This window comes from Psittacula echo (assembly GCF_963264785.1).
Source record: "Psittacula echo genome assembly, chromosome: 1".
Classification (NCBI taxonomy): Eukaryota; Metazoa; Chordata; class Aves; order Psittaciformes; family Psittacidae; genus Psittacula; species Psittacula echo.
The window spans coordinates 29,185,184-29,199,269 of NC_137735.1; positions in this window are offsets into that span (position 1 = coordinate 29,185,184).

Consider the following 14,086-nt stretch of genomic DNA (forward strand, 5'->3'; position numbering starts at 1 on the left):
CATTATGGCTTGCAGGTACGTTAACATGCTCAGATTCAATGTTTCAAGTTTCAAGAATATTGTATTTCTTTTAGTCATACAGCACACTAAACAAGTATACTAAATGTATGTATGTTTCATTTTATGTAGGTTTTTGATAGCTTAAAACAGTGCATGTAAGCAAATCTGTCATGGGCTTCTGCTGATATACAGGTGTGTTTATGCGAAAGCTGTACGTTTTGGTAGACAGAGTACAGACAGAGTACTTGGTATTGTTTTACTGTTGGCAGACAGAGATGTGGACACAAATGAAGTGGGTATTGTGTTTATACTCTCTTGTGACTTTCAGAAAGAAACATTTTTGCCTTGCAAAAGCAGTTCTCAAAGTAATGTTACCTTCTTGAAAGAAAAATGTCAGCCTGAAGGCACCGTTTACAACTGTTAGTATTGCTTCCTGTGAAATTGTTTTTTCCTAAAGGGCTTTCGCCTGCAAAGTTCTCTGTTTTAAAATAAAAAAATATTAAATATACCATTTTAGGCTAATACCTTCTTTTCACAGTAGGTGGTATTTAGCTTTCTACATTAGAGGAATATAATCTATCACAAGCAGATACAACACTTTTGTAATCTGCATTCAAGATCTTCAGTGAAAACCTATCTCCGTTGATGATACATGCACCTCCAAAACAGCATGGACAAGACAAATGCTATCTGGAAGCATCATCTTCTATTCACAGAAACCATTTTGCCCTGTGAGCTTTCATACGGTTTTAACCTTTTATGGCAGACTGTTTTTGGTTAATACAAGATAAAGAGTTTAAAAAGTGACAGATATTTTTAAAGCTTCAGCTGTTTTCTGGTAAAGTTTTATTTGGTACCTGAGAATCAGGAACTTTGTTAATGGAAAAATTAGGCAAAATTTTGTAGTTTAGAGAAGTCATGCAAAGTTTGTTATATAAAATGACTCTACTAACTCTTTTGAAATATTAGAATAAGCAGTTATGTTAAATAGCTCACAGCAAAGATTCATCAGAATCTTGTGACACACAAGAAAAATTCAGAAAATATGAAGGGCTAGTTTATCAAATTTTCCCTGTTTCTTAGAGCCAAGCTTTATGACTGCTTTCAGGGTACCTTGTTCATAGTACAATACTGCATTTAGTACGTGTTGTCCTTTTCACAAAACTTTATGGTGTGTGCTTTATTGTTTTATGTGTCAACCAGAAATTGAACGTATTATTCCTTAAAAGCACTTTGCATGCCACAAGTGTGCGAGTGATTACTGTTCAGGTTGAGATGAGTTGCTTACATGAGGACATGTGAAGTATTAGTCGCTTACATGAGGGCATGTGAAGTATTAGGTGCTTCAGTGTGAAGGCCTCCTCAAGACATATTGTTGCTGCCTTCAACTTTATCTTGAATATCACACCTTTGCTCAGAAAAGCGAACTCTATTATTTCTATGTGCTGCTGTAATTTGAGCAGGAATCTATCCAACTAAAACCAGACACAGGTAGAGCTGTGCCAGTCCTTTAATAGAGAAATACTTTTTGTATTTTCACTTCCAGTCAGTGGATGGTGTATTGCTGAACCGGATGATCTTGTGGTTTCAATGAAGTACTGTCTTTGAATTCTTCAGTTGTTAAATGAATGAAATGCATATGAAATTTTGAATTTAACCATTTTCAGTTGATTAACACCAGTTAGTACCATATGTTCTTATCACCCAGGCAGGAATTTCAGGAATTACTAACTGCAATCTAAATAACATGTCCGTGTCAATTAGTCTGAATAAACAATGTGTTTTACACTAGTACCTTAAAACTGTTACTGTAAATTGGTTATTTTGTTAGAGAATTAATAAAATACCACGTGTAAGCTCTTTGTATGTTACACTAACAGCACCTGGTCCATTCTGAATTTAGCTTAAACCAAATTAAACCAGATCTCAATTGCTGTTATTGCAAATGGACATCTGAAACCAAACCTCAGTGTGACATCTGTTCCTCTGTAAGCTTGTGGTCTGATTTGTTAATATTGCTGTAACATACTGCCACAGTTTATTGAGAGTTGAGATAGATTGTCCATCTCAGGAATTTTAAGCTTGGGAGTGCGTGCCTATTTTGCTCTACATGTGTAATAGTCTAGGGAAAGGATCTAGAGCCTCATACAGGAAGACAAAATATATGAGTGCTACAGTTTGTTCTCATAATACTGGTATTATATAAATACAAATATAAATATCAATTTTATAATATTGGTGAGAGTGTACAAATGACAAATGAAATAACATTTCCCATTTTTCCTGGTGCTTGGCTTCATTAGTAACGCTGAACCAACAGCATCATGGAAGTACCAGCCTGAGATTCATACTTGAGCATGTCTTGAGCCACTGCATGCAGGATGAAAAAGAAAACTTGCTGTGAGCACCACATCCTGTTTAATTCAGTTTCTGGTTAATAGGTATCTGATAGCTTCAGAACTCACCATCTTTGCGAGGGATCCAGAAAAGCGAAAAGGAATAGTTCTCAAGTGTTTGGATTTACCTCTATTTGCTCACAAAGAAGCAGGTTGGCCAGAGCCCAGATGGGGTTACAGCTTGCTGTCATTTTGGCAGGAGAGCCCTCCCAGCATTTGAGGAGTCACAGCAGAGCAGCATGGTGGCACAGGGAAAAGCCTTGCAGAAAAGGCTTGAGCGTGAAGCAGGCAGCTGGCTTTCTGTTTAATGCCTGCTGTGTGTAAAAGGAAGCTTATTTGGGCTAGTCTGTTCCCTTCCTCACCAAGCAGCCATGCACATATAGCTCGCTGGAAGAAGCACACTACTTCTACTGATTGCTGAAGAAACAGATGAACCCTCTGCAAGGTGGATGGCATTTTAAACGTAAACAGGTTTCCATTGTTCTCTGGTGCATGAAGTGCTGTTTGTGTTTTGGTTTTGCAGAGATGGAAGGAAAATGCCATTATAAAGGTAAACAGAGACAAAGTCAGACAAAATGGACTGAAAATATCAATAGGAGAAGCATGGTTGAGATGTGACTGGCAACTGTGTGTGTTTGTGTAGCGCACATGTGGCACACCCAAGGACTCATGGCACGTGCTTGCTCAGTGAGCCTGGTTGTGCTGGACGATGCAGAGTAGCATTGCTCTGCCTCCTACTCATATGGCTCCCCAGGCTGGATCCAAACAGGGTGCTGAGGCCACGGCTTGTAGGAGAGCACCTCGGAGCAGAGCAAAAAACCTTATGAAAGCTTACCACAGTGCAGGAAAAGGATAGTGGACAAGTTTATGTGCTAAGCTGAAGGAGCTCACTTAAAAAAAGAAAAAAAACCCAGAAAAGCCCCTCAAAACCCCTACATCTTTATTTTTTGAGGAGCTGTTTGTATGAGGGAAGGTTCCAAATTCCTCTGCCCACCATAAGGCACGAGGCAAGAGCATTTCCCACGAGATGGCACTATTGCCTCATGCACAGAAAAAGCAGGTTTTGGCTTCATCTGCAGTTTTGAAAGCTGATTGCCAAAGTGAGGTTTGCAAGTAACTGTATAAATGTTACAGATCCGAGCAGCACCAACAGATGTCAAATGGAGAGTAAGGTTGCTGCTTGATAAGAATATAAAAAATCCTGACATAGGGGTGATGAGATGAGCACTGCTATTGACCCATTATTGGGAAAATGGTTTGGATTTAAGCTTTTTTGGGGCCAATTTTTCAGAATTAATGTGGCTCTCTAAAGTGATTGGTATTTACCTGGTCACGTTCTGACTGATCTTCTCAAAGAACTTTTATTACCAAAAAACCCCCGAAACATAAACCCCAAACGGATGATATTGAAAATGAACTACTTTTACCATTTGTTTATTTTTCATTATTTCTGGTTCTTATTTGCTTCAAGAAAATGTCAGCTTGCAAGGGTTCCATATTGTAAGTGATCACTCAGTTGTGATGGCTGCCTGTCCACTTGGTCCGCTGGTCCCTTTGTCCATGTCTGAAAGACGTGTGCTCCTAACAAATTCTGCAGAGACCTGAATCGGAAACATACCCCCTCCCTTTAGCTGCACCTTCTGTTGATTTTCGCATCAAACACAGGGTCAATTGCATCTCCTGAACCATCAGGGTAGAGCTGGAAGGAGCCCTGCTCTCACAACAACTCCATTGGATAATCATGTTGTTAATCTTACTAATTTCTGGTTTAAAAACAAGTTTGTTTTGCACCAAACTCTATCTCTTTTTGCAGCATTGTTCCAGAATCTCACTTCTCTGATGCTTGGAAATTTTCTTCTGATTCCCAGCTCAAATTTATTAACTTCCAGGCTATAGCCCTTTGTTCTTCTGCCAGTATTCTTTATCTTCAGAAGTCCTTGTTCCCTCCTTTGGTATCTGCCCTACTGACGAGAGCAATCATTTCTTCTCTTAGTTCTTGTTTCTTGAGATTAAAAGAGCCAGATCTTTCCATCTCCTCTGAAGACAGAGGCTTTTCATTCCTCTGATTATCATGTTTGGATGGCTCTGTATGTATTTCTGTTTCAATCCATCTTTCTCAAGCACAGATGACTAGAAATGGTGCACATACTCAGATTAAGGCCTTACAAGAGCTTTGTATCATACATATATCAGTTTCACTGTACCATTGTAGCATCTCTGTGGGAAGTGTCTGAATATCTGTGATCAATTAATAGGTTTTATTATCCTCAGTTGTTTCAAACTGATGAGTCTTTTTCCCCTAGAACGTCAATTCATCCACACACTTTTTTGTGGGCTCTTCATTTTCCATCTCCAAATGCCTTTCATATGGGTGGCACAGTTATTTTAGAAACCCTGAGCTTTGAACATCCATTTGCATGCGTATCGTGACAGTGGTGTCTGTGGGTGCTGCAATGTGTCATGGTGTGTTCCTCTATTACTAAAAACTACTACCGAGTGATGCTTTGCATTAAATTGCCTGAGCAGAGCTTAATGACCAACATTATGGAGTTTCAGTAGCAATAAAAGAAGCTGCCCAGAGCTTGGTGTTACAAAGGCAAATATCTTATTTAGCTCTATTTATATCCACTTCAGCAAGAGAAGAAATAAATGTCACCATAAACTTGTTGAAATCTAGAGTACCAATAGATGGATGGAAGGCCTCTGGCAGTATTCACAGAGTGAAATACTAAGAATTCCTCATGAAAGGAATATAATTTGTGTACCTGATAGTTTGCAGCAAGAGCTTAAAATAAAATCGAATATTTTATAGGTAATCTAATTCCTGACCCTTTGGCCGATCAACCACATGGCTCTCATTCTTGTGAAATCCTTTTTTTCTGAGTTGTCCATCACTTAATTTTGCCAAAGGCCCTCATAGCCATATCGACACTACATGTATGTCACTTGTCATGGACAAAATACCCCTGTGAAAGTATTCTCAGTGATGCTTCTGGGTTTGTGCTCTTTCTCTGTAAGTTCTGAGCCATCCCGAACTTTGAGGTCTCTTCCCTTGGTCAGATGGGACTTTCCCCAGGCTAGGGATGATCTGGTGCCATCGCTTAATTTCTGAACTATGCCACCAGTAGTAGCCAAGCAGGTGACATATATGTGGCTGTCTCTGTCGCTCAAATATCCTGTTAATGTGTTTGTCTCTGTGCACCCACGGGATGTGGTTATTGTCCCTGTGGCTTTTCCCTCACATACTGTACAGCTCCTTGCCTCTTGCAGACTATAATCTTTGGGTTAGGACAGTTCCTTAACTCTGCTTTTGCATCAGGGCTGGATTTTCCAGGCAATGTGTCTGCACGGCAGATGCAGCCTTATGGTTATCACTGTTTGGTGCAATGTGCTCCTCTGGTCCCGTGAGACAGCTGTGAACCCATCCACCTTCCCGTTGCAGAGCATCAACTGCTATCTGTGTCTGAGTACTGTGCAGTTCAAACAGCATCGTCATCTAGTATAAATAAAAACAACCCAGGCAGCTGAATGAGTGTTTACATGCACAAATTCCTATGGGCAATAAAAAGCAGGCAGGGAAGATTAGAGGGACTATGATCAAAAGGCAGATTACTTCTACACAGAGCGCTGCCCTAAGTCACCGCTGAAACATAAGTAGGCCTTTAAATGTTCCCTGCAGGTAATCGTACACTTTTCCTGCATTTTTGAACAGGCTTAAAGGTAGTTCCTCATTATCTCCCTGAAGGATGGAGCACATGAAGGGAGCAAAGCTGCTTGGGAGAATCAGCTGAGCCAAGGACAGGAGCTTTTGTACAAGGCAAGCTCTTCCCTGCAGCTGTGGTCTAGGACGCTTCTCAGAACTTGAGTAGATGGGCTGTTCTAACATTTTTTATTGTAACTTGGCCTTGTAATAATATCAGATAAATGAGGACTTCAGCAAACGGTGAAAGTTGCCTGAGAGAAATTGCTTTTGGCAACAGTTCCTTCTAATTAAAATGAAAGTCTGAAAAGCCTCAGTCTTTGGGAACAATTAATAAAATGCCAGCAGTAGATAAGATACACATAAATCCTTGTGCCTATTAACTGCTTCCTACAATTAGAACATGTGTGTTCGGCCAAATGCAGCCTGACCCTGGTACGGTAGGAAGGAGAGGTTCTGATTAAAATGAGGGCAGCACGTGCTGCTTGCCCTACTGAGCAGGCCAGTGCTTTCCCACCTTCCTAATAGCAACAATAAGAATAATTAATAGAAAGTTTCAATTCTGAGAGGTTCCCAGTGTGTCCCCAGGAGCCCGCAGTGAGTATCAGGGGCTTTTCTTCTGGTTGTTAGATGTAGCATCTACAACATCTCTGTGAGCATTTGGGTGGATGGCCAGACAGAAACACAGAGAAAGGAAAGAGAAATTCTTTCTATCTGGCATTCAAGGTACCATTTTTCCCGCTGGGGGCTTAAATGCTGATCAGGAGTGGTCAAAGACACAGGCGTGCAGGACCTTCAAGTTGGGATCAGACCTACTTATTTCCCAGCCTATGAAATAGTTAGCAGTCCTGATGACAAAATCCTGATGAAGTCTGTTCTTTCTGCCCCCTGAAGTGGCAGCCTCAAGGCCAGAACGCTCATGTGCTGGCAGCATGGGGATAGGACACACTTAACCCTGGAAGGCTGGGGACAGGCTGGAGGTCCTGGGGGAGGGTCTGCACACTGGGGTTTGGTCCAAGGACCTCAAAGGCTGTGTTTGTCATCTGTCCCAGCTTGGGAGGCCAAAAGCATGTTGAGTAAGCACAGAGCAGGAGCAGCAGACAGGATGTGTGTGCACATGTGTGCAGGGAGCAGGTGAAAAAACACCCATCTGGAGGCTTTGGGAGGTGCTGCTGGATTTATGGCAGCCAAGCAGTAGGAGATGAGTCCCCAGTACCTGAGAGAAGGGGCTGTGAGGGCAGGTGTGCAGGCAGGCACCTCGAGGAAGGCTCTGGAAGAGTCGTGGATCCATACATGGGGAAGGGACACACTGAAGACTGTGGGACCCAGATGAGGCAGAGACAGACAAAGAAGGGAAGTTCTGAGCCTATTATCTTCATACGGAGAATGCGTGAGCCAGCGGTGTGGGAGAGAAGAGAGTGCACATGTGCGTGCATGAGAGGGAGAGGGGCAGGCAGCAGCCAGCCTGCTCGTCTCAAACAGCAGAGGCAGGGGGTTCAGGCAATGTCTCCTAAGTAAAACCAACTGGAAGTAACATTTCAGACAACAGAGAGATTGAGAGTTGAACGTGGCAGTTCAATGTCATCATCCAGGCTGGCTGCAGACCTCATCCCCTGACAGTTAAATCATGGATATATAAACCAGTGACTACTTAAGAAAATAAATGCATGGTACAAAGATAAACGGGCTGGTTGGCATATCCATTCCAAGCAGGGCAAGATGCTACTGCATGTAGGGGCAACGGTCTGTAGGACAGGGGCCATGCTCTGGGGATGGCAGCCCCATGGGATGACCTGAGCTAGCCCTGGAGATGCTCAGGTGCTACAAGCTACCTTGCCTTGCCATCTAGCTTGCAGCCCAGGCAGATTGCTTCAACTGAAGCTGAGAGGTGTAGAAAACCTGCTGTTGAGCAAGCCATGTATAGGAAAATATTCCCAGAACTTGCTTTAGTCACTGCTACAATCTGATGGTTTCATAAATGACTGCAGAGTAGCAGCGCTGCTCCTCTACTGCTGGGCTTTGATTCAAGGGTGGGATTTATTCTGGCTATACTATAGCACAGGGTGCCTGCATAAGCCTGTTTTTCCTTTGTTTTGTGTGCAGGAATGAGGGACTGGGCCCGAGGCTGCTCTCTGATGAGGCTCATTCCCAGAATAACTCCTCTCCAGCCTCCTCTGCCCCCCAAGAAAAAAAATTCCTTAATCAAATATATAAACACTGGCAGCTTTCAGGTTTGTGTTTCTTTCTGAGCCTAATTTAAATGAACAGCAGACATTTTATGGGCTTTTCCAAGTGAACCTACAGGGGCTTATTTGCTCGAGTCTGACTTTCTGACAGCTCTCTACAAGCCTAATCAGAACCAGACTTACTGTCATATGAAGCAGAGTAATATATATTCATGCAGCTACAAAGAACCAGGCTAAATGTAGTAAGTCATAAACCATTACTATGGCAGCAATCATTTAATCATGTGCATTTACTACGCTTGGATTTTGGAACAAGGGGTACATTTGTTTTGTTCCCATTGTATGAGGAAAGTTGTGGCGAGGAGCCAAGTAAACATGTCTTGCGTCTAGAAAACGCTCCACATGCGTTACTTAGAGTTTGCAGCTACAACATGGAGGATGCCTCTTCGGTCTTCTACCCACAGTTAGGAACGCTGAGTTGACGTTTCTCAAGGTGAGGTGCACCCAGGTATCTTAGGGGAAGCTGCTAGGGGGAGGCGCTTCCTTTGAGCTGGACAGGACAAACTCTAGGACCAAGCTGTGTTTAAGGTAGATTTGTTTTTATCATCTCTGCAGCTTGTCATTCTTCAATGCAGACCGTATTTCCGAAACGCTCCCAAGACTTCCTTTATTTGGACAAATTCTGGATGGCATGGATAGGGCAGGGAATACTGCGGAAACACTAAATGCTTACAGTGTGTTGACAGAGAATTAAACACTGACCTCTAAAAGAAGACTTATTTTTTATTTCTAATTATCCCACAGTGTTCCCATCACATAATATCACCTCTCTCTGTACAAGGATGCGTTCATGTTCAGTTCCTGACATCTGGAAGATATTTCTCCTTATCTGGCATGTGCATTTTCAAGTGAAATGTGAAAAGAAGTGCTGAATTGATAAAGCAGGGATGTACCTTTGGGCTGGGCTAGATGGTGAGGTGCTGAAAAGGAGAAGGCATTCTGCCCAAAACAAGGAGGGAGGGTAAGGAAGTCTGTAGGACTGGGCCAAGCTGCAGGAATGGGAAAATCCTGTGCTGTCTGGGAGGCATCGGACGGTGTAGCCTTCGTCCACCTTCTAACAAAGATGTTAAGTTTGTCTGAAACTGAAGACACTTCAGGCAGCTTTGGATTGTGTTTCTGTCTAATTTAGATTTCAGTGTTCCCAGTTTTTCTGTTGCGTGACTAAAAATCTTACCTGTGAGAAGACAGCCAGCACTGGCCGCAGCATGTATAGCATGGTCTATCTGGTTTCCTTAAACCTTTTGTGTTTCAATAAAAATCAGCTATTCCATGCTGAGGCCACAGTTTAGCACTTGCCATATTGCCTTAATATTGCCTTGGGTTTGATGATGACTGCTTTTGCCAAAAACCTCAACACTATGCTCAACTACCTGTTGCAATTTGTCTGGAGGATAGATTTCAGCTCTTGGGCTGAGACTCCTTCAACTTGCTGTTATGCTTGTCCAGGGGGGACTACTGACACAGGGCTTTAAGGTCCCCTCTCTGCTGCCTCCCAGTGATTTGGAAGGAAATGTCTGGTCCTAGAGAAAAGTTGCCTTGTCTGATTCTTTCAAACTCTGGCTCCAGCAGACCAGAACAGATCAAACTGGGCTTTTGGGATTTGGTGGTGTTTGAGGTCCATCTGGCACAGGATGCAGGAGAACATCTGTCATGGAGAGCAGTAACAGGACCAAGAAGCAGACTTACACCATCTACATGGTTGTGTTCGATCACCACACAGCGTTTTGGGTGGATGTAAAACCAGTAACAGGTTCCTTTTGGTTTGTTGTTTTTTCTAGTGACTTGAACCGAGTGGAAGGTGAAGAAAAACTTTGTGTAGACTAGGTTGGGATTTCTTTTACTGGACACTCTTCCAGAGCATTCTAAACTGCAATTCTTATTCAGGGTCTGTTTTATTGAGACTGGTTTTGGGAAGGGGGGATTCTTTTTGACTGAGCCTTTTACTTTGTAGAAAACCAGCACACAGACAAATGTCATTAACTGCATGGGCCAAGTATTTTGTTTGAAGTCAGTATTTTTCATTGCTCTCTGCAGAACATTATCACTGAATGTTTGTTAAAAGACGTTGTAGCCATTTGATACGATTTCCAGGTTTGGTGTCTCTCATCGCAATGCGTTACAGTATAACTCACTTTCAGAAGAGTGGATGACTATAGATAAAACATTATCTTGCTTTTAAAGCATGGAAGTGCCTTTTATTCCTGTTTTTATGAGCAGTATCCAGTTTTGGCATAAGAAAACCCATGCAGTATAAATCAAATCATTTTAGATACTTAGACTTTTCATCATTTTATAAAAGGTGGATGTGTTGATGTTTTATGAAACCACCTTTAAAGTCTTTTGGATGAACCATTTATACTGCATCTTTTTTTAGGCTTTCATTTTAGTCTTCCAGCCTGTCCAGTTTCATAGGTGTCATGGTGACTCTCAAAACCAGTAATTTCTGTTTCTTTTTGTTGCTGTTAGAAACAGACAAAGTGACAGTAATAGCTGACTGAAAAACATCAGAATTAGGTAGGGCCTTTTTTACCTTTCTGTGTAGAAGATGAAATAATTTGAATGCCCTGGCTGGCTTTTTTAGCAAGACTACTTTTCACTCTGGACAGGAAAAAGTACTCAGACAGAAGCAGTAATATTGCTCTTCTAATGCATAAACTTTTTAGGGGGGTTAACGGTAGCTGTTGCACTGGATTGGAATAAAATGCAAACTTTTTTCTAAGAAATGGTAATTACAATTGTAGTGCTCAGTTCTGCATGAGATCGGTCAACATTTGAAAAGTCTCACCAGGGACTGATTTGCAGACTGGCCTCTGGTGCCTTCCTGTCACTTGAGAGGCCAGGGCAGTACAGACAGCAGAAGACCTTTCCGGAGCTGTACGCTGAATTTTGCATCACCCAGGCTCATGGAATGCAAAAAGCCTTGCTTAACAAAAGGAAAGACATTTTCCATGAATGTTGGAAGAGTGGCACTCAATATATCTAGGGGTTTGGTTGCTAAAGGTTGGCTAGGTAGGATAACCATAAAAACATGGGTGCACAGGAAAATATTATCCTTGCATGTGCACCTGGCTACACAGAGGACCCCACTGACTTGTGCCCTTCCTTTCTATGAGAGGAAGGAAAAAGGCACATACTAGGTATTTTAATCAGAAAATCACTGAGTTAATTTTTAAATAGCCTTTCAATGAAAATGATAGAATTTTGCCTGTGCACTTGTGTTAATGATGAGTATTCAAGTTCCGTGTACTCTTGAGGAAGTTCGTTTTTTTCGAAATAGACTGCCTTGTCTAATGACAGCATAGTGGAACTTACAGTAATAATATTAAATCAGATTACACTGAAGAAAGTAGATCTGTGCCATTTGGAAAGAGCAGGTTCATTAGAAAAAAGGGAGGCATAATAATTCACAAGATCAAATTGATAAAACCAGCAACCTCCTGGACTGGATTTAGCCATTCCCTTACCCAGCTGCTTCTTATGGGAAACACTGATCCTGCAGAAGAGAGTGCAGCCACACGAATGAAGTGTGAGTTTGCCCCTTGACAGCAATAGCAGTCATTTCTTTGTCTCATTTGAAAGCAATTTTTTAAGTAGTTTTTTTCTTTGTGTAAATAGTATTCTCCTTTCACGTCGTACCAAACCTGAGTCAGAATGTCAAAATCCACACTCAGTTTTCTTGCAGATGGTGCTGGCAGACTTTATCAATGCCTCTGATTATTTGTGGTGATGTAAATACTGCTTAGGTGCAATGTGTGGCCCGCAGCTTGGTGATGAGCTAATAGGCGAACTGTTTAACTATGCCTTTCATAAAGGGTTGGTTAGTGAACAGTAACAGTAAGAAGGTTTTATTCTGGACACAGAACATCAAGGTATGTGGGTTTTGGACTCTTTGTTTATGCATACCCCAGATGTGCTCCTTGCTGCTTGGCAGTCACTGCATTCCTCAAATAACTCTGTGAGTAACGATAATATTAGCAAAATTCTAGTTACTGGCGGTGCACAGCAGCTTTCAAGTATATGACAATTTCCTGCTTGAAAAGAAAGAGATTCAGGTTTGTTTTTTCTTTAGTGTCTTACTAGGAGGATTGTCTTCCTTACACATCTTTAAAAGGAGGAAAACAGAAGGTGATACACATACAGACTGCATTTTTGCTACCTCTTTCTGGTTGCCAGCAGATAACAGCAAGATGTAGGTTTCACTACTGCTATGCTGGAGTTTTTTAACCTGGATACCATGCCAAAGTTTTCTTTTTCCTTTTTTTTTTTGAAGTAAGGTATAGGTAAGGGAAAACTGAAGTTTCTTCTGCTGAGTTATTTCTTGCCAAGCTTTTTCAGCTGCAGGATATAATGAAGGCCAAACTTTTTGGAACTTATTAGGACTGTCAGTGTAATCAGGGTAATTGCACGGTGATAAAGTCATGAATCTATGCCATAGCACCTGTGTGTAATGGATGTCTGTAGATATATATAGATGCATTTATTATGCCAGGGTGCTGTGCATAGCTCTCTATTTTTCTTCAAATGCAGTTGCTCTTGGTTGCTGTATATGTGTACATGTGCACATACACACAGGAGAGGGAGTAAAAGAACTATCTCCTCCCCCTATGTTGTCTAATTCTTTGAAGAAAGCATCTGCTCATAATGGTAGGGTTATTGACAGGCAGATGTTCCAAAGCTGGGTTTAACTGTAGCATAAATCAAAATTTCAACAATTCCTTTATATTTTGATATGGCACTTTCAAAACACCATGTATTTTGAATTTAGGAAAGACAGAAATATAAATGCTTTCATTTTATCCCATACTTTAGCCCCAGAAGTGCTTTTTTTAAAGTATTAATTCCTTTGTCAGGAGCCGCGTTCTATGGCACAGTCACAGTTCCATGTGGAAATGGAAGCTGTGATTCGTGTCATTTGTTTGGAACTGTGGTTGTGCAGGCTCTCTTTGCCTTGGCTGGTGCTTGCAGTGCATCAGTGTCCTTATAGTAGTTCCGATCAGGATTTGTAAGAGGTTTTTGTTTACCAGAAGTTACTAGGAGGAAGACATGGCTTTCACTCAAATAAAACATGTAACGACACTCAGAGCCAAATCAGCTTTTATAAGAACGATTTTAAAGGTCTTGCCTACAGCAAAATGTGTCAGGAAATGTGTATTTGGGTCAGAAAGTCCATTCTATGTTGTTTTGTCTGACGCCACAGGAGGGTAAAGAGAGGATACAAGGCTAAATATAAAGGGTTTGCAGGAGGATGTTGCTTGCGTTACATCATTCTTCCTTTCCCAGTGGGAATCTTCCTGTGGGACTGTACAAACAGCAGGTTTCATGCTGTGAAAGGGGACAGGCTCCTGACTCTGGATGTCTGCCACTGAGCTGGGCTCTGAGCCTTGCCTGGCATCAGCTTGCTAAGTCTTGGCTCCCTGTTTTCCTTGGCTTGCCTGCTGTGTGCTTCGAGGGAAAACTCCTGCCCACAGCTAGCCTGGTGCTGCAGTGACATGCGGGACAGGCAACGGACCAGCAGAGGACAGCTAAACACGAGTGTGTCCAGTGCTCCCAGGAGCCTGTGCTTCAACACAGGAGCTCTCTGTGCAGCTCCACAGAGCTGAGATTAACTCAGAAGGACATTATCCTGTGTAATACCCAACAGGCTTGAACAGGATACAGATGAGGAGCAACTCCTTCTGTGGGACAGTCTGCCAGCCAAGGACATGCTGTGGCTCAAAGAGACCATGTAGTGCACAAGAGCTTGG